The following is a 22,204-nucleotide window of genomic DNA, read 5'->3' as shown; positions in this document are numbered from 1 at the left end:
ATTAATATATATATATATATATATATATATGATTGTAGAGTTATGAATGAAGATATGACTTTAAATATGAGAACATATTTTATTATATGTTGTAAGAATTACATCATTAATCTCATAAATATAAGTGTCAGATACCATCTAAATCTAGTATTAGAGCATTAACACTAACAATAGATATGTGTTTATATGGTCTAAGTGTCACTTCTACAGTTCTAGTGTTAATTTGAGATAGGGAGATATCGGGAGATTTCTTGCATTTGTAATAAAGATTAGTCTCAGGCCTCCGCATAACTCAAAAAAACATGGTCTTAAGCCACTATAAGGAGAGATTTGAAATCGTCCATGGTATGTGCTCCAAAGATATATTTAATTACAGATGTAAGTCGGCGAGTCTGTCGACCGACCTTGGCTTCATTCTTCCTTATCAATTAATTAGATAAATATCAAGAAGCATTTTATCGTTAACGTCCAATTGTTATTAAAAATATGTAATTATATATATTCCCTTGAGTTTGATTGAAATAGAGAGGAGATAAGGATCGAGAAGGACGAGGATTAGGGAGAAAGAAAGAGTTTGTGCTTCAGGCGCCAGAGAAAAGGATACTTGGCTTCTTGGCATATGAATAAGCTTCTTGTAACACCCTCTCTCTCAGACCACCCCAACACTTAGAAGGCCCCAGATAGGAAGCGTTACATGGGGGTCTAGGAATACTAACATTCACAACCTAGCATGCACAAAAAGATATTAAGATAAACTACAACCTTACATACCATACACTCACATACAACCCATGCCATACATAGAGTCTCTCATCCTTTTACAAAACATACATTCACAAAATATTACATTTACCTAAAAGAATAAAAGATCTAAGTTACTAGCTCCAAAACACTCCCAAAATATTTTGTTGAGGGAGCCCTAGCACACATATGCCTATCCGACTGCCTTACTTGGACCCGCGCCCGCTACATCCTTTCCGTTATCTGGAATGGTGAGGAATACAAGAGTGAGCCATAAGGCTCAGCAAGTAACACATAAAAGAAAAACATAGCTGAAAATAGGGCACAGGTTTCGAAATAAAACTCTTTGTTTTGCTATGTTTCGAAATATGATAAATGGGTTTCGAAATCTCCATCCTTAAACGACTAATTACTCACCCACTCAATGCAAAATTCCATGCGACGTGTATACAAAAGATCATAACACATACATAGCCACCCAACCCACATAATAATCATAATACTCATCGGGCCCATGATTGAAAACTTGCATCCAAAGAAAACTGTAAAACTCTAGGACCATTGGTCTTATCACATTTGTGGCTATAACCAATATATATATATACTCTTGTCCGCGATCGTCATCAACGGACGCGCCCCTCAGTCGTCACCGAAGGAGTGTAAACCCCAGTCCAACTAATGCCTACTAGTTTTGGGGGATATCCCGGCGAACATTCTCCGCGCCGCATGGATCCATGCTCATGCAATGCAACATTTTAGTGGCCACATTCGAATGTACGTGCAACCAATGAAGTTTATGCTCCATGCTCACCCATGAAACCAAATACTACATGCTCACAGAAGTCATGTTCATGATGCACAAATACCACTCTTTCCAAGACATGCTAGTATAAGGTTAAACATTCAGAAAATTAAAGACATTTACATTCCATCTTCATGGCCATGCTCTCTTTAAAATTTCGTTAGAAAATTTGGAAGATTTAGAATTAAAAGAACATGTACCCTAGCATTGGTTCAACACATGTTTGGTCATTTTGGATAATATATGACAAGAATCTACAAACACAAGGCATATGAGAAGACCAATTCCCCACCATGCTTAGTTCAAAGAACACACCATTCATTGAGATTTGTGGGGGAATACAAGCCCCACCTTGGCTCACAATAACATGCACAAGAGTTAGAAACCACACCAAGTTTAAGAATTTACCAAGACAAGCCAAAGACCCTACTTTACCCAAGACTTAGTTTTCTCCCAGAACCTTCACTAATATTGAACTCCCATAGCATACAATGTTCACAAGCACCCAATTCCTCATCTCAAATCCTAGATTAAAAGTTTAAATCAACAACCCCAAGTTTTCCCAAACCAAACCCAATAGGGGAATAGATATCTATAAATAAATAGGGAAAAGGAAGAAATTGCTTTTGTTGACTTCTTCAGTTGATGATTGGATGAGTTGGAGCCTTTGAAATTGTGAGATTTGACTTGAAAATTGAAAAAGAAATTTAGAAGATGAGGAAGAAGAGACCCACGAGAAGGTTTCTCCAATTTCTTCTCTTTTTCCCCCTTTAATTCTCTTAATTTACTTAGATAATTCTCCATCACAAGTTATGCTCACACCCCTCTTAGCTATACATGTTTTACACCCAAACCTCACTTAACTTAGCTTTTAGAAAATCTTCCCCTTAACACTTTAGTTTTGACTTTTACCTTGACCACCTTCATGCTTCTATAAGCCTTTTTCCATAGCCCTCACAAGCCATCGAGAATGCCACTTCTCCCATTCTTCTTTAACCATTTTTCTTGACTTTTCAACTTTTCTTATACTTGACTTTTTCACACTTCTTCTTCTTGCTTAATTTAAACTTTTCCACATCTCCCATTCCACTTTTTAGGGTAGACCTTTTCACTAAACTTTCAATCCACTTCACTTGAATTTCTAACTATACTTTGACTAACTCAAGATTTATTGCTTCTTATTTTTTCTCAAATAATTTATATAAATTTATAAAAAATAAATTAAACAAGAGATCTACATATCTGACTTTTAGAATAAAATCATCAGTTTCTCGAGCAACCCGTCACTAACTCCCGATACATGCCAATAATTAAATTAAGCATTTTAGATCGAATGTTTTGATAATTAAATGGCCAAAAAAAAATTGAGACCTTACACTCCTCTTCTCTTCATGGATTACATGGTTCATGGAAGGAAGTGTTCGAGATCTCTCTTTGATATCTCTTTTCTCTTTCTTTCTTCTGGGTGTTCTTTTCTCTTTTGTTGGGTCTTTCTCATAGTCCTTTTCTACTTTGTTCATAATTATTAGAGTTTTATTTTAATTATTTAGATAGATTGAAACTAACTATTAAATTTGCATATTTAACCTAATAATTAACTAACTAGATCATAAAAAAAAATGAATCATCTCAACCCATTAAAGTCAAGTTAGTTTGATTTTGGTCTAAGGCTTCATGTATTTTGAGGTAAAATATTTTATAACAAAAAGTATTAGGTGTTTTGAAAAATATATAAAGGGCAATTACAAAAATAAAAATGGTTCGAAACACTAAATTAATTAGGGGTTTGCTTAAATGAAGAAATGTATATATACACACACACACACACACACACGAATGTAAATGTGTTTTGATGAATTAAATATAATTTATTAATTTTAGTGTGAATAGGAAATGACTTATGAAAACTGAATTAGGGAATTATTTTTCTCCTTTTGTTGTAAAATATTTTTCAAATTATTTTGTTATCTAAACACCCAAAAACAGGTAAAATTTTAAAACAAACCAATTCTCAATTTCAAAATTTGTATACAATGATATTAAAGTTTTGTAACGTAAATAATGGTCAACCTGGACAAAGTTCAAAATAAAATATTATTATTTTGTTCATAGTCCTTAGGGTGTGTTTGGGAAGATAAAAAATAATGAAATTTGATGAAAATATATTTGCTAGACTTGGAAGGTCTCTGCGCTGCGGGCTGCCGTAGCCGGTTGTACCGGGGATTTCCATGTCGCCTCTCCGGTTATCCTTCGCAATGTGTCCAATCTAATTGAGGCAAGTTTTTGGCTCCTCATTTGGAAGTTGCAATTTGCTTTCACTTGGACAACTACCTCAATTAGAATGTTTGTACGATAATTGGCCATAGATGGAGCTGCTTGAACCAGCAGTGATGGGGACCAGGAACGTACTGAATGCATGCATGAAGGCCAAGGTGAAGAAGGTTGTCTTCGTGGCGTCTGCTGCTGCTGTTATGTTGAATCCTGACCCAAGGACCAGGCCATGGATGAAAGATGCTGGACAGATGTGGAATTTTACAAACAGAGATACCCATAATCCATCCGCAAGCAAGCCCTACATGCCCATACTGCTCCTTTATGCACTCTAAAATTACTGATGCATGGCGTACCTTAGCTTTTGATTCTCGCCAACATCAGTTCAATTGTCACTGAATTTCCTTGATGAATAATAAGAATATTGCACAAAGCGCAGTGGGATGCCGTTGCCCTTGTAGTTTCTAGATATACACAATATATTTTGACGTTTTTATATATTAAAATTTTTATTCTTTGTGAAATTCAAATATGGTATTTGTTTAGTAAAATTCTTTACTTGCAGAGAGGCTGAGACTTTGGAGTTTGGAACGAGAAATTAACAACGTTGTGACATTTCGTCCATCTATTATCATTATCCCGATGTTACAATTTATCGAAAAATACTAACACCTTATTTTTAATAAATTATATGAAAGATTTTTATTCTTACCATAACTAATTGATTTTTTTTAATCTTACAAAGACGAAGAGGACTTTTGTAATTCATGCATGTAGAATATATAACCTGACAATATTATTAGATTATTTGAAAGATGCACACACATTTTTACTCTCACTAAATTAAGATTCACCTCAAATATTAAATTTATCATTTTGATAACACTTATATATTATATATTTATATTAATATGTCATATAATAAAATATGTTAACGCACTAATATCACCTCAAATATTTCAAATAAGCATTTCCAAAAGAAAACATATTGTTAAACACAGAGACTTAAAAAGCCATTTGTATAAACAGCATTATTATTATTTTTATTATTATTATTCTCAAAAAGAAATTGAGAACTCGGAGGAAGAAGAAACTGAAACGGGAAAATTGAGGAAAACGGTGTCTGTGTAGCATCGTCCTCTTCTATCTTCCATCTTTAATTATCGAATCATACTAGATGTACAATTATTTTGTATATTTTGAGCTATATAAGGGGGTATTTTTATTAAAATATCTTGTACCTCACGTATTTTTATACGTTTTATAAAATATTTTTTTATTATTGATATATCTTTATGTAGTTCAAGATGTACACAAAGGTGTACAAATAGCATTTTCCTTAATTATGTCTGGTCTTAATTATCTCTGGTGACTGCTTTTCTGGTAACTGCTGATTACAAATGGCGGAGAAAGGGAGGGTGTGCGTGACAGGGGCAGGAGGGTACGTAGCTTCATGGTTGGTGAAGCGTCTCCTCTCCAATGGCTACACCGTCCACGGAACGGTCAGAGATCCTCGTAAGCTTCGTCGCTGTTCTACTGCATCTATCTGCGAACTTAATTGATTCAAGACCCTTACGATTTTGATTATTTTTTCTTCGGATTCGGTCTCTCCACTTTTCTGTTGGCTTCTTACTTCTGATTGAGTTTCTTCTTATGAAAGTACACATGGTGTGTCTCTTCTGTCTGTGCATAATAAACATTGTTGATTGCCTTAGGCCCTAATCTGGTTTGAATTTGGCACTCTAGTTGCTGTTGCTGAACCCACCTTCTCAATCCTCCTTTTTTATAACTAATAATTACCTACATCTAGTTCTGGCAGAGCTCCGTATGGGCTATCTAGTAGCTCGGCCGGGCAATCAAGACTCTTTTCATAGTTTCTGGCTTCTGTATGATTTAGTGTCTGAGTACGGGATTTGGTCCGTTAAACAATCAGATCCCAGACCCACTCTTATTGTCTGGCTCATTTATGATTTTAGTCTGAAGAAGAAATTTGGTTCCTTAAACAATCATCCCTGACCCACACTCCTATTGCGTGGCTTCCGTATGATTTGTTTCTGAAGAAAGGATTTGGTTCCTTAAACAATCATGTCCCAGACCCACTCCTACTGTCTGGCTTCTGCATGATCTGTGTCTGAAGAAGGGATTTGGTTCCTTAAACAATAATCTCAACTCACTCAAACAAGGTTTAACTAATCTGTTCCTGTTGTATGATTATTGTCCTAGTTCTCTTGCTGCTTCTGTCATATTAGCCATCCTAACTCCACAGCTTCTTCCTCTCACAATCTAACTACTCAATCCAACAAGAAACAAAAAGTAGAGATTTCTTTCTTAGTGTATGCCCTACAGCTTAAGTGTTAAGTTGTACTTGATATATTAAGGTTTGATATTGTTAGTGTATGGCCTACAACTTAAGTGTTAAGTTATACATGATACATTAAGATTTGATATATTAATGAGTAATATATCTATTTGTTTCATGTTCATTATATTTAATTGGCACATTTTTTTCTGTTATATTTAATTATATAAAATGCCTAAAGACAAAATATCTTGGGATACTTTGTGTAGAAAATAATTAAAGTGTGACTTTAATTGTAAGGTTTTTGATACACAAGAGTATACCTTAAAACATTCTTGGTCAAAAGTGTCATTGAGATGGGACATCAATGACGCAAAGAGATTGGTTTGTGCTATGCTGTCATCTTAGGGAAGGTGGCAATTGATTTTACAGACTATGGGCATTAGATGCCTAAGTTAGTACACGGGTGCTTGTTAGAGAACAAGTTCATTGGAGAGTGGCCCGACTCAAGGATTCCAAATGGATCTTGCAAAGAGTGTCTTAAGGAAACCTCTTGTGGCAGTTGTGCAAGTGATCCTTTGACTTGAGATCACCATAGTGCCTTGCATGTGGATTCGTATACTTTGACACTATTATGGAAGAATCTCAATAAAGGTAGTGAGTGCAACAGTGATTGGGTATGTCATGAAGCATGCGAAGTCTGTGAGTAGTTAAGATATTCATCGATCCCAGTTAAGGAGAGATATGTCTCATGGGCCCTTTCGTGAAAGATGACTTAAAGTCTGTGGCCACAACTGGATGTTGATCCAAAGGGAGTCATCCTTTCAGTAGACCAAAAAATATCATGATCAAACTGAAAAGGGATTGACAGTCTTTCCATATCCTTGTTTGGTCAAGACACTTTAAACCGATGAAGATATTGAATTGCATGGGAAGACCACCACTGAAGCGTAGCGATCACAACTTGATCATTCTACTAATTGGGAGCCCTGATAGGTTGTTAGATATTGCTCTTGGTCTATGGTGTTTGAGAAAGGTCATTGCCAACAAAAGTAGAAGGCTAATGTGTCACTCGCATAAGGGCAATCACTAGGTAATGGCGGACTCGCTTAGGGTTTAAGGAACCCCTTGTGAAGAGCTAAGATAAATAGAATCCATAAATTAGGTTTGCCAAATTCCACCTAAAATCCTAGTTGGACTAGGTTACCTAATTGGGGCCTGTCACATTCCAAGGGTATTTTTGGTTTTTTGTAATTTTGGTTTTCTATTTTTTAATTTATATTTCTGTTAGGATTGTTTGTCTTGTAACTAGATGTTGTTAGGATATTTTTCCTTTTTGTCTTTTCCCTTTTTGTCTTGTAGCTTAGGTGGTTAGAGAGCTTTGTCCGGTAGCTAAAATGAGGCTATATATATATATATATATATATATATATTAGCTCAACTATAGGAAGAAGGCATGATGAGAATGAATTGAATATTCTGTTTCTCCCTAATATTTCTCTCTCTTTCTCTCTCTCGGTGATCTTCTCCTTTATCTTCTTGTTGTTCTCTCCCTCCCAACTGATCTTTCCCCCAAGTTCTTCTCTTTATCTTCCCAAGTCCCTTTTCATACCCTAGCTCATCTTTAAGGGTGTGACAAATGGCATCAGAGCCAGCTTTCCAGCCTCCTGTGCACCACTGATAGTTGCCCCACTCAACTGATGAAGCAAATCGATGGCCTTCAAGAGCTCCCCACCCTGATTGGAAGCTCCGACCCATACTGGTGAAGCGAACCATTAGCCTTCGAGTGTTGTCCACCTTGATCGGAAGGAGATTCCGACCATTCTGGAGAGCTAACTTAGAGCAGCAGATTCCGAGGTCCTCGGTTGTGAGTCAAGCAATCTGCAAGTGACCTTTAGGTACTCTTTACAGTGGTCAGTCAAATGTTTTAGCAACATCGGAGATGGCAAAAGGTGCGCAAATGAGGCAAGCATTGGTTATGGAAAAAGAAAATTGGATGAAACGATTGGAAACTAGGACGGACAATCTAGTAATCGGTTTCAAACAGCTCCAAGTGGAGGCGAGTTGCTATCGAGTAGAATGTGCCGCAACAAGAAAAGCAATCACGGAAGAATGCATTGTGACAAGAAAAGAAATCAAGGTAGCACGCACTCAACTCATTAACCTCAAACACAAGCTGGATGACTTACTGATTTCGTTTTAACAGAAGTTTCAAGTTAGTATTCTAGCCAAATGTTTTTCTAAGGTATATTATGCTTCCTTAATTCAAACTGGAGATGAGAGTTGCAACAAAAAGCATGGGCTATAGCCTAAAGGAAATGAGGAAGGACTTGAATTGGAGCAAACAATTCAGGATGACAAAGAAGAAAAGATAGTTACTAGAGAGGTTATTGAGGCTCTTGTGGGGGAAAAGTCTGTCGTAGTGAACTCAACTATTAATAAACCAGAAGAAGAGTAGATAAAGCAAAATGTGCCTATTGATAGATTGTTCAGCTGTCAAGCTGTTAATGAGGAATTATTCGATGGACTGACAAAGGAAGCAAAGTCCATTGAACTACCCTTGGTACTGGTCCTAGTAAAGGAAGAGCAACATAATAGGAATGTAAAACAAAGGAGGAAAAAGCCTAGAAGGAGAAAGAAAGAAAGAAAGAAGAGTAAAACTGATAGAGAAAATTGGAATTGGATGAATAACAATGGCTCAATGGTAATAAGTTTCTTGGGGACAAGAAACATTTCAAGGGGGGGGGGAATTTGTCACATTCTAAGAGTATTTTTGGTTTTTTGTAATTTTGGTTTTCTATTTTTTAATTTTTATTTCTGTTGGGGTTGTTTATCTTGTAGTTACAAGTTGTTAGGATATTTTCTCCTTTTTATCTTGTAACTTAGGTGATTAGAGAGCTTTGTCCGGTAGCTAAAGTGAGGATATATATATGTATTGCCTCAGTTGTAGGAAAAAGGCATGATGAGAATGAATTGAATATTTTGTTTCTCCCTAATATTTCTCTCTCTCTCTCTCTCTCTCTCTCTCTCTCAGTGATCTTCTTCCCTATCTTCTTATTGTTCTCTCCCTCCCAACTGGTCTCTCCCCCAAGTTATTCTCTTAATCTTCCCAAGTCCCTTTTCATACCCTAGCTCATCTCTAAGGGTGTGACAGGGCCTTAGGTTTTGGTAGAAATTGGTACCTAATTAATTAGGATTTTATTTATGGACTAACCCATGGCTATTGGGGTGATTTAAGGAGTCAAAAGGGTTCTTTTAAAGTGTTTAAAACAAAGAGCTCCCACATCGCCCCTTTTAAGCTAGCACTATTCAAGCCTTAGGAAGTCGCCCCCTTGGAGGTTCTTGGTGTTGCTTGTTCGTGTGAATACTATTAGAGGCCGAATGCTTGGACAGCTTTGTGATCGCCTCCATCTAGTGTTGGTTTCAAGAAGTTTTCCTTTACCCTCTCCTCCATAATCTATTCCCTTGGAGAGATCCTAAGGGAATTTATGATTAAAATTTTTATTTTTCAATGTGCAATCCATAAATTCCTTCATTCTTTTCCCTGGCCTATGCCGTATTTATTTGCCAAAGCTAGTTGCCATTGTTTCTTTGTTGTTCTTAACCCTATAAGTTCCTATTATAATTGTGATTCAGAATTCAAATTTGACTGTAATTGGGACGTCAAATTTGACTGTGATTGGGGCACATCTACAATTGAAGATTTATCTTCATGGCTAATCAATATTTATTTTCGTGGCTCATCTTTTGATCAAAATATAGACTTATACTAGTTAATCCTATTTATAAATGAGTGGTGGATCTATAAATAGGTACCCAATATCTTGGAATTATTTCGCAATATCACAATTGTAGTAGCTATATCATCATAGTGATATTTTGTTCTTTCAACTTGTGATTTTTCTTGATTTGGGTTTTTCATGTAAATCTTTTGTGTTCGTTTGTGTGTTTGATGATTTAATCGTGGTTTATTTTCGATCCTAAATTCTTACAAACTGGTATCATAGCTGTTTAGTCAAGCCATTAGCATCTTGGCAAATCTTGATTGTCAGATTTGAAACCTTTGATCTTCTTCGTCACTTAGGGTTTCTTGCTGTCGTCACCATCAGTTGCCTATGCTCTGTCACCGTCAACCACCAGTTCGCCTATCACCATCGATTGCCTTTAGCACCCTTGCAGTCGCTGTTCTCGATCATTGCAACTATTCACGTGCCTTCTTTGGTCGACTTATCTTCCTTGGCTGACTATCCATTTTCTCCATCCGTGGTTTGCCTTGTAGCCATCAATTTGTCTTTGTCTTCGCCATCGACCAACTGACTGGCATTTTTCACTTCTTCTTTGATTGTTTACGATAGCTCTTTGGCCTTCTCCAATTGCTTTCCACCATCTTTGCCTTTTGCCATCATTGGCGGTCGTTGGCCTCTGACTAGCTTTTGCCATTGCCGTTGATTGTCATTTGTTGTGGTTGCTAACCATTAGCCCTTTGTGCCATTTGTTGTTGCCGACTACTCATGAACTTCTACCATAGTCAATAGTTCCAAGCTTTGCCCTAGATCTACCCAGATTTCACAAATCTAGCCTGCTGGATTAGATCAGTCCAAATTTGATCCATTCAAGACCAAATCTGACCCGCCAGATCTATCCAGTACAAATCCGACAAATCCAAATCTATCTTGCCTAGATTTGTTGCCCAGATATGCTATCCTAGTTTGTTTTTTGTTAAGTCTTTCTTTTAATGGCTTTTGACACTTTTGGGGGTTATTTGATCTTGGCAATGATAACTTTGAAATATGATATTTTATTGTTGGACTGGAATATTATATTTTCAAGAGAAAACGCGAGCAATTTTGGCACATATGGATTTAGATGATGCAAGTACTCTTGATTTAAATGGAAAAAAGTACATTAGTGAAGGCGGAGTCCTTAAGGTAAGTAAAGGTATGCTAAGGCAGATCTTCTTGTCTACACTTTGAGTATAGCTAAAGATATCGACTGCAATGAGCGTTATGTGGATTTGGTTGTTATTCATCAAGAAGATTAATTCTTCGTAATTTTGTTGGAAGAAAGAATTATGAATAATTTTATATTTGAATTTCGTATCAAGATGGAGTTTGTTATAATTGTGATCTCGTTGGAATTCAAATTTGACTATGATTGGGACGCCAAATTTGACTGTGATTGGGACACATCTATAATTGAAGATTTATTTTTGTGACTAATCAATATTTATCTTCGCGGCTCATCTTCTAATCAGAATATAGATTTATACAAGTTAATCATTTTTTGTATATATCTATAGATAAGTGATAGATCTATAAATAGGTATCCAATATCTTGAATTATTGCAACAATATCACAATTGTAATAGTAATATCATCATTGTGATATTTTATTCTTTTTGTCTGTAATTTTTTTCGATTTGGATTTTTCATGTAAAGCTTTATGTCCATTTGTGTGTTTGATGGTTTGATCGTGGTTTATTTTTATCCTAAATTCTTACAATTCCGGTGACCACTTCTGAAGTAAATGCCAAATACAAGAAGTCTACACATATATGTGTCATGGTCTTACTGATTAAGTGGTCATATTTAGTTGCTAGATTTGAGAGATTCATTGAATTGCAATAACCAATTATCAATAGTTTGAGTTGTTTTTAAGTCATCACCATCGTCTACTGCCTATGTACTCTCAGAAGAATGGAGTCTAAAATAAGAAGGCAGGATCATGCTTGTTTAAGAATGTGTATCATTACCTTTGTCAACATACCGGTGTGGTTCTTGTGTTTTCATAAATCTAATTTAGTTCCAATCTTGTTACGTAGTTTGTCCTCAATTGTAAACTTTGTAGAGTAAAAGGGTGACAATCCGCCAGCAGAAATGCAGAATCTAGAAATAAAGACTTTCTTCTTGTTTTCAGCTATTAAATTTTGGTCAGTTCCAAAGTCCTCTACTCTTGGAACTTGTAGTCCATGGAGGATTGTGTGTAGTAAAGGATTTCACCATTGTACCCACGTGCCTATATAAGCTGGGAAACTTAATGGAGAATGGGAGTTGATGATTTATTAAGCATTGTGAATGCCTCAGCTTCCATTAGAGAGTTGAGTGATTCCTCTCAAGAATCAAGCGGTGGCTTGGTCATGTCAGTGGTTCCGTGATTAGCAAGGTGAATGAGTGCCTTGCCATTGTTGTGCTGATCCCGACGTATCCTTCTCCTTTTTTCTTACATGAGATTTCTGAAGTTAAATTTTATGCTAGCCTGTCACGTTTGGGCTGCATCACTAAAATAAGTGTTGGCAGTTGGATTTATCAGTTGATTTATTTCATTAATGTTTTGAGTTGTAATCTAGTAGGGGTCCTAATTTATAGGAGAGTAATCAACTCCTATACATTAGGAGAATTGTTAGGAGGTTGAATAGTCTTAAAATTCTTCAAGGATTAGGAGTATGTGTGTTATAAGCAAGGTTGTATTAATTAGTTTTGAGATATAAAAGATTAATTCTTGTTCTTTCACATGGTATCAGAGCCGGTTGTCTAGGGTTTTGTTTTTACCCTGTTTGCACTCTCCAACTGGTTTTTCAGCCGCCCAGCCATAGCCGACTCTTCCCCGTCTTCCCTTCTCCTGCATCTGCTGCACCTCTTCCATTACCGCCATTGCCAAATCTACCTCTTGTGAGCAGATCAGCCGCCGCGTGCTGCCCAGTGCCATCATGTCTCTTGCCGCCTTCTTCTCCTCTCTCTGTTTCTGCTGCAATAGCGCCATTCTCTTCCGCTACCACCAAATCTGAAGCAGCAACTGTTGCCTCTAGCCACCCCTATCTTCAGCCTTGATCGTTGTTTTCTTGTTCATCCACTCGGCCTTAATTGCCGCCTTATCTTCAGCCTTGATCGCTGCAAGTTGTCTCTAGCAAAGGAATGGCAGAAAACTCAGATTCCAGTAGGAACAGTGGAGAAGCAGCCACTGAAAATTATGTAGCAGGTGTTAGTTCGAGTGTTGGTACCGGTTTTGAGGCAGGAGTAAGTGAGCTTCCCGGAATGCTACTACCCTATCGATTGGATGGTAAAAACTACCTCCAATGGGCGTAGCTGGTCAAACTTTCCTCAAAGGTCGAGGAAAACTTAGCCATCTTACTTCTCTTCCTCCGGCAGCAACTGATCCCAATTTCTAGGTATGGGATATAGAGGATTCTCTTATTATGTCATGGCTATGGAATGCCATGCAACCTGATGTAAGTAGGAATTATATGTTTCTAAGTACTACTAGGGAAATTTGGGAAGTAGCTAAGCAAACCTACTCTAAAGTGCAAGATGCATCGGTTATATATGAAGTTAAAACCAAGATAAGTAGCACCAAACAGGGGGGGATGACTGTAAGGAGTACTACAATAGCATGAATGGCTTGTGGTTAGAATTGGATCAATACCAAAAAATTAAGTTAGTGTGCAGTGTTGATGCTGCAACCCTTAATAAGATCATGGAAATGGATAGAATTGTTGATTTTTTTTTATCAATAGAATTGTTGAATTTTTAGCTAGCCTTAACTCGGTTTTTGATCAAGTAAGGGTGCATATTCTTGGCCAAGAGAAATTGCCCTCACTCAATGAGGTATTTGCAATGGTAAGATGTGAGGAAAACAGGTGGGCAGTGATGCTGCATGGGGCATTCACTGATGGATCAGCTTTAGTGTCAAACAAAGAAGAAGGATCAAGGCAAAGAGGTGGAAAATCAAGGGCACAAGGGCGGGCTAACAACAGAGAGAGACTTCGGTGTACATATTGCAAGAAACCTCGGCATACCCAAGATAATTGCTTTAAGCTCCACAGAAAGGAAGCAGTCCTAAGCAGAATGGGAGGATTCCCCAACACAGCTACTTGGCCTAACACTCAATCCTATCTATCACACAAGGGACAAGAAGAGGATGAAACTATGGAAAAGCTGGAGGAAATTTTAGTTCAGATCTCACTCTTCTCAACAGTGAGGAAATTAACAAACTGAAATCTTTTTTGAAGACCATACAAGATGATGGCAGCTACTCCTTGGCTCATCAAGATCCTTCCAGTAAGCCCTCAGGTAAGTTTATTTATTCTGTAATTTTCCCAACATCAAACACTGATAGGAATGATACTTGGATCTTGGATTTAGGAGTTACAGATCATATGACACCTAACTCCCATGTGTTTACTACCTATCAACCCTTTAAGACCACGAAACAAATCCGCATTGCTAATGGAAAAACAGTCCCTATAATCGGACATGGCAGTGTTTACCTAAGCCCAAACATAACCCTTAACCATGTTCTTCATGTGCCCCAATTATCAGCCAACCTCCTCTCTATCTCTCAACTCACAAGAAACCTATACTGCCATGCTGTTTTTTCTACTAATGTGTGTGAGTTTCAAGCAATGAAAACCGGGAGGAGGATTGAGGCTGCTAGGGAAACAAATGGGTTGTATTGCTTGATGAGGAAAGCAGCAAAGAACCAGCAACCAGTGGCTTGCTCCTCTCAAATTACAGCCAACCATCACCAAATCTGGCTGCATCACCACCAGCTAGGTCACCCACCATTTTCTTTATTGAAATCCATGTTTCCTACTTCATTTCTTTCTTTAGATCCTAGTACTCTTCATTGTGATATATGTGTTATATCCAAACAATATCATGTGTCTTACCCAATTAGCAATAAACTCCATTCTATTCCATTTGCATTAATTCATTTTGATGTATGAGGTCCTTGCAAAATTCCTACCTATTTTGGGACACATTGGTTTATCTCATTTATCGATAATTGTATTCGGATGACATGGGGTTTTTTTGCTAAAAGACAAAGCAGTCATCCAAACAGTCTTACCAAACTTCTGTAAAATGATAACAACTCAATTTAGAACTCCTATAAAGAAATTTTGAACCGACAATGCTTGAGATTATTTTAACTCTTATATGAATCACTTTTTCCTACAAGAAGGGATTGTCCATGAATCTTCCTGTGTGGATACTCCATGAACAAACTTGGTTCCTAAGGTATGGAACTAGAAAACGAGAGACTGATTTGTTGGAAATCAACTCATACTTGATTTCTCATGAAAGATGAATTATATTCAGCTTTTTATGCTATCACTCCTAACTTCTAGCAGATGATAAATAACATAATTCAAAAATATTTACAAAATAATTTCTTCTTCTTGATGCACTAGCCCACAACAGATGCCCATCTCCTGCAGACTTCTTCTTTACTTTGGACTTTTTTCTACTTTGAGTTCTCCTCTTATTCTAGGACTCTCCAACACCCCCCCTCAAGCTAAGGAATAGATATCTCTCATTCCTAGTTTGTTAATAAGAGTCTCAAAACCAAGTCTTGACATGGCTTTAATCAACACATTTGCTACTTGTTCTGTTGTAGGGATATAAAGCAGCTTTATGCCTCCTTCATTAATTTCCCTTTGGATGAAATTGCAGTCAATCCTGACGTGTTTTATTCTATCATGCTATACTAGGTTATTAACAATGCATATGGCTGACTTGTTGTCACTATATAGTCTTGTTGGTTGAGTCAGAAGTATTTGTAGGTCCTCCATAAGCCTTACCAGCCAAATAAGCTCACATATGCCTTGGGTTATTGCCCTAAACTCTGCTTCTGCACTGCTTCTTGCTACTACCGATTGTTTTTTGCTTCTCCATGTAATTAGGTTTCCCCATAATTTAGTGCAAAATCTAAATGTTGACCGATTGTCTATTACTGATCCAGTCCAATCTGCATCAGAGAACCCTTCAGCCCCTCTTTCATCACTCTTTTGAAACAACAGTCCCTTACCAAGAGTTCATTTTAAGTATCTCAATATGTGGTATACAACTATCATATTTTGTTGAGTCGGAGCATGCATATACTGGCTAACAATACTCACTGCATATGCTATATCTGGGCGAGTTAGAGAGAGATAAATTACCCTCCCTACTAGCCTTTGATATCTGTCTTTGTCAACCACCAAGTCATCATCCTTCTTCACATATTTCCAATTTCTTTCTAGTGGAGTATGCCTAGGTCTGCAACCCAACATTCAAGTTTCTTTTAGGAGATCAAGAGTGTATTTTCGTTGGGAGATAACTATGCCTAGTTTGCTCCTTGCTACTTCCATTCCAAGAAAGTACTTTATTTCACCCAAATCTTTGACTTCAAATTCTTCTTTCAACTTCTGTTTCAAGGCTGCAATCTCATGACTGTCATCTTCTATAATAATTATATCATCTACGTACACAATTAAGATACACTTCTTTCCATTAGCAGCATGTTTAACAAAGAGAGTATGATCGCCTCACCTTGTTTGTATCCAAATTTAATGAGAGTAGAGCTGAATTTTTTGAACCATGCCCTTGGAGACTGTTTCAATCCATAGAGAGATTTCTGTAATTTGTACACCTTACCACTTTCTTCAGTATCAAAACCGGGTGGAATCCGCGTGTATACTTCTTCTTCTAACTCCCCATTCAAGAATGCATTTTTGATATTAAATTGGAACAATTCCCAGTCCATATTTACAGCAATAGATATCAGCACTCTTATAGAATTTAGTTTTGCAACTGGTGCGAATGTCTCCTCATTATCTATCCCATAGGTTTGAGAAAAACCTTGGGCAACCAGCCTAGCCTTGTATTTGTCCACACTCCCATCTGATTTGTATTTGATGGTGAATACCCATTTGCAGCCTATAATCTTCTTGTTTTCCGAAAAGTCAACAACTTCCCATGTGTGGTTGCCTTTCAGTGCCCTCATCTCTTCCATCACTGTCTCTTTCCACTTGGGATCATTTAATGCCTCTTGAATATTCCGAGGTATAGCCACTGTATCTAAATTAGTGGTGAAAGCTTTGAATTCGGGAGATAACTTGGAATATGTCAAGTAATTTGAAATAGGATGCTTCACACATGATCTTACCCCTTTTCTAACAGCAATAGGGAGATGCAAGTCACTGTCAACTGTTGTAACTTCTTCCTTATTCACTGGACTTTCCCTCGGTTCTAGCAGTTGGTTGTTTTGAGGAGCTGGATGTTTACCTCTTCTTGAGTAAACTTGCATTGGCTTTTCTAGATTCAAGTCATCCCCTAAATCAGTTTCCATAGATTCAGCTGGGATTTGGGGTTCTTGAGGAGATGATAGGCTCAGGTAATGAGGTTCAGAACATGCTGGCTGAGGATGATCAGCTGCAGCAGTTTGATCAAGACCATTATTGGGATTAAGATGAGGTATAGGTAATGAAATAGGCATAGGTACTGCTGGATCCCAATGATTATCTTTCAACTGTAGAGAGGTATTTGAGTAATAGGACTCATTCTCCACAAATGTTACATCACAAGAGATGAAGAATTTTTGTGATGTAGGGCAGAAACATTTATAACCCTTTTGGGTAGAGAATACCCACTGAATATACACTTTAATGCTCTTGGTTCAAGTTTATGTTGATTTGGACTAGTTTGATGGACATACACCACACATCCAAGTACTTTGGGAGGAAGAGTATTTAGAATACGAGAATGGGGAAAGATGGAAATGAGATTATGTAGTGGGGTTTGGTACTTCAGGACTTTGGAAGGCAGTCTATTAATTAGATAGGCAGCTGTTAGGACTGTCTCCCCCCAATATCTATTAGGCATAAAGCTTGTGAACATAAGAGATCTAGCCACCTCAAGCAAGTGTCGATTTTTTCTTTCAACTATTCCATTTTGTTGAGGGGTATAAGGACAAGTGCTTTGATGGAAGATCCCATTGGTAGTGAGATATTGGGTAAACGAGTGAGAGAAGTATTCCCGGCCATTGTCAGTTCGAAAGATACAAGTAGAGGACTGGAAGACGTTTAAATAAATTTATGGAAAGTTTGAAAGATTGCACATGTCTCAGATTTTTCTTTCATCAAGTATACCCAACACACTCTTGTGTGGTCATCAATAAAGGTTATAAACCATCTTACCCCATTTAGGTTTGGTACTGTAGCCGGTCCCCATATATCACTATGGATCAAATAAAAAGTTTAGAAGGAGTATAGGGGATTGACTGATAAGTACTATGAGTTTGTTTAGCAAGGATGCAATAATCACACCTAAGTACCACTTTTTCTTTATTGATAAATAAGTTAGGGTACAAGTGTTTCAAATAAGAAAAACTAGGATGACCAAGGTGTCTATGCCATAACAAAATTTCAGAATCTAAACTAACCATAAGAGAAAACCTATGAGAAATTTGACTAAGAGAGTCCTTGTTATCAGAAAGGCAATAAAGTCCATCCTTTTCCTCAGCACTGCCACCCCGAGGATCGATCCTGAAAAATGCAATATGAAGGAATACAATCCAAGTCTCTCGTTAGTTTGCTTACTGATAACAGATTACAACTTAGGTTTGGCATATGCAACACTGATTTAAGTAATAAATCAGCAACACAAACACTTCCCTTTCATGATTATGTCCCATCAGCCATCAAAACAGTTAGATCCTTATCTCCTATCTGAAAATTATCAAGAGTAGTAGTAGACCCGGTCATGTGGTCGGATGCCCCGGTATCTACCACCCAATGACTCTTATTCATTCTCCTAGCAACCAGAGAAAGAAACTATCATTTTTGTGCCATAGATGTTGAATAATTTGATGCTGCCTTATTGATTCCTTTGCAATATGTGAGCCTTGTAACAGTTTCTGTAAGAACTCAATTTGATCAGTAGTTAATCCCATACCTGTTCCTTTTTCACCAGTGGGGACACTTGTTGCTACATAAGCAGATCTGTCCTTCTCCTCCTTAGGTCTCAGTTTTCAATTTGGGGGTTTCCCATGCAACTTCCAGCATGTACTCTTGGTGTGATAAGGCCGATTGCAATGCTCACACCATTACTTGTCCCTTGGAATGTCTTCCTTTCTTGTAGCAGTGAGGGCTGATCCAGAATTAGGTTCGGTTGTTGGCAGCATAACCCTCTTTCTGCTTTCTTCCCGTCTGACCTCGCAAACACCTCCCGGAGAGAAGGTAAAGGCTTGGTACCCAATAATCTTCCTCTTACCTCATCTAAATCTGGATTGAGCCCTTGGAGAAAAACCAAAAATCCTCTCCTTCTCCAGCATCTTGCTATACTTTTGGCTATCATCTGCACACTTCCAACTAGGATCATAAAATAGATCCATCTCCTGCCATAGTTCCACTAGGTTGTTGTAGTACTCAATCACTCCAAGATTGCCTTGCTTGGTATTCCGAATTGCAGCTCTAATCTCAAAGCATTGAGCTGCATTTTCGAGATCGGAATAAATTTCCTGAACAGCCTCCCACACTTCTTTGGTTGTTTTGTAAAATAGATAGGGTCGGCCTATCTTGGGCTCCGTTGAATTGATAATCCAAGCCATCAATATCGAATTCTCTATCTCCCATCTTTGATATTCTACTGAATTTTCTGGTGGAGTTTGGATTGTACCTATGAGATAGCCATATTTCCCTTTGCCTTTAATCACTAAGGTTACGGATTGAAACCATTCTCTAAAGTTTCTTCCGTTCAACCTATGTTGGGTGATATGCAAAGTATGGCTATCCAATGATAGGGTGCTATTAGGCGCTCCAGCAGTTGAAGTCGCCAATTGTTGAAGATCCGAACTCAGGGAAGACTCCGCTGCAGTTGGGGCTACATTCTCACGATCATGAGGCTCCATTTGATTCGGATCTTTGGACTAGGAAGAGCCGAGCTCTGATACCATGAACAAACTTGGTTCCTAAGGTATGGAACTAGAAAACGAGAGACTGATTTGTTGGAAATCAACTCATACTTGATTTCTCATGAAAGATGAATTATATACAGCTTTCTATGCTATCACTTCCTAACTTCTAGCAGATGATAAATAACATAATTGAAAAATATTTACGGAATAATTTACAAATCTATTCCTATAATTTCTCCTTCTTGATGCGCCAGCCCACAACAGAAGCCCATCTCCTGCAGACTTCTTCTTTACTTTGGACTCTTTTCTACTTTGAGTTCTCCTCTGATTCTAGGACTATCCAACACTCTACAACAAAATAGAGTAGCTGAAAGGAAAATGAAACATCTCCTTAATGTAGCTCGAGCATTACTTCTCCATCATACCGTTCCTAAAATCTTTTGGGGGGAGGCTGTCCTTATGACCACATTTCTTATTAACCGCATGCCTACCAAAGTTCTAAACCAACAAAGCCCTCTTTCTTGCCTCACTACTCACTTTCCTAACTCTAATTTCCACACCACTCTTCCTCTTAGAGTATTTGGGTGTGCTTCCTTCGTTCATATTTCCAAATCCTCTCGAGATAAGCTTGATCCAAGAGCTATGAAGTGTGTCTTTTCTTGACTATTCCCCCCACACAAAAAGGATATAAATGCTATCATCCTCCCACTCGCAAGCTCTATGTCTCTAAGGATGTCACATTTGTCGAGACTACTCCATTCTTTGTCTCTACCCAAGCTAGTCACCAGGGGGAGACTTCCTATGGTGACCCGAGTGACATCTTCTTTCCTCTACCATCTTCCTAGTCCACTCTTCAGCTTAATGTTGATCCTCATTCGATCTCCAATCAACCTAGTCATGCCTCTAATCCTGACCCTACAACCGGTCCATCTCCCTAACACTCAAACAGCCTTAACCATGGTGATGATTAGGCCAAATTTGATGAGCAAGAAGCCTGCCAGCAGTTGCAAGGAAGATACAAAAGTCTCCCTATGTATATAAACGAAAACAGCCAAGCCTAGAAGACCAGCAAGTTCCAAACTCCTCTCCCATTCAAAGCCAGGATCACATGCAGACAATACCTCCAGCCTCTATCAGCCAAATCCTTGATGATATCAACCTTCCCATAGCTCTTTTCATAGCTCTTAGGAAGGGTTTAGAAGCTGCACCACCCAACACCCAATGGCCAATTACCTATCCTATGATCGCCTCTCCCAAAATCGTAAAAGCTTCCTAACATCTCTAGATTCAATTATCATTCCAAAATCAGTAACTGAGGCTCTGAAAAATCAGAATTGAAAGCTTGCTATGCTTGAGGAAATGAGGGCTTTAAAAAGGAACCATACATGGGATATTGTGGACAGACTTAAGGGAGTTAATCCAGTGGGGTGTAGATGGGTTTTTAATGTCAAGTATAAGGTCGATGGACACTTGAGAGGTATAAGGCAAGGCTAGTAGCTAAACGCTACACTCAATCATATGGGATTAACTACCTAGAGACATTTGCACCAGTGGCAAAGATGACCATAGTTGTATTCTCCTGTTATTGGTAGTCTCATTTGGGTGGAATCTACAACAACTAGATGTTAAAAACGCGTTTTTTCCATGGAGATTTAGAAAAGGAAGTGTTTATGGATTTACCACCAGATTTTATGAGGGACTCAGTGGGAAGATATGTCGGCTAAATAAGGCCTTATATGGGCTCAAACAATCCCCTAGGGCTTGGTTTGGCCAGTTATCTACAACCATGCATACTATCGATTACAGTCAAAGCAGGGGGGACCATACCTTATTCATCAAACACTCGACAGGAGGAAATGTTACTGTGCTACTGGTATATGTGAATGACATGATAGTAACTGGCAATGATGAAGGAGAATAGGCAAAGCTTAAAGAAAGGCTAGCTAAGGAATTTGAAATCAAAGACCTGGGTGAACTCAAGTATTTTTTTAGGAATTGAAGTAGCTTATTCTAAGGCAGGTATTTTTCTCTCTCAAATGAAATATGTGCTTGATTTATTGACTGAAACAAGATTGATTGGAGGAAAAGGGGCAAAAATTCCTCTTTAACCTAATTGCAAGCTATGGAACAACCCTACTAGCAAGTCTATAGACAAAGAAAGGTATCACCGACTAGTTGGAAGATTAATATATCTCTCACACACAAGATCAGATATTGCCTTTCCTGTCAGCTTGGTAAGTCAATTCATGCATAGCCCAATTGAGGAGCATATGCTAGCGTTAGAAAAATCTTGTGTTATCTCAAGGCTCCTCCAGGTAACTATTTAAAGCAGGAAATAAATTGAACATTCAAGGTTTTTCAGATGCAAATTATACAGGGTCCATAACTGATAGAAGATCTACAAGTGGCTACTGTGTATT

This window comes from Diospyros lotus, chromosome 8, assembly GCF_014633365.1.
Source record: "Diospyros lotus cultivar Yz01 chromosome 8, ASM1463336v1, whole genome shotgun sequence".
Classification (NCBI taxonomy): domain Eukaryota; kingdom Viridiplantae; phylum Streptophyta; class Magnoliopsida; order Ericales; family Ebenaceae; genus Diospyros; species Diospyros lotus.
This window is presented reverse-complemented; position numbering follows the sequence as displayed.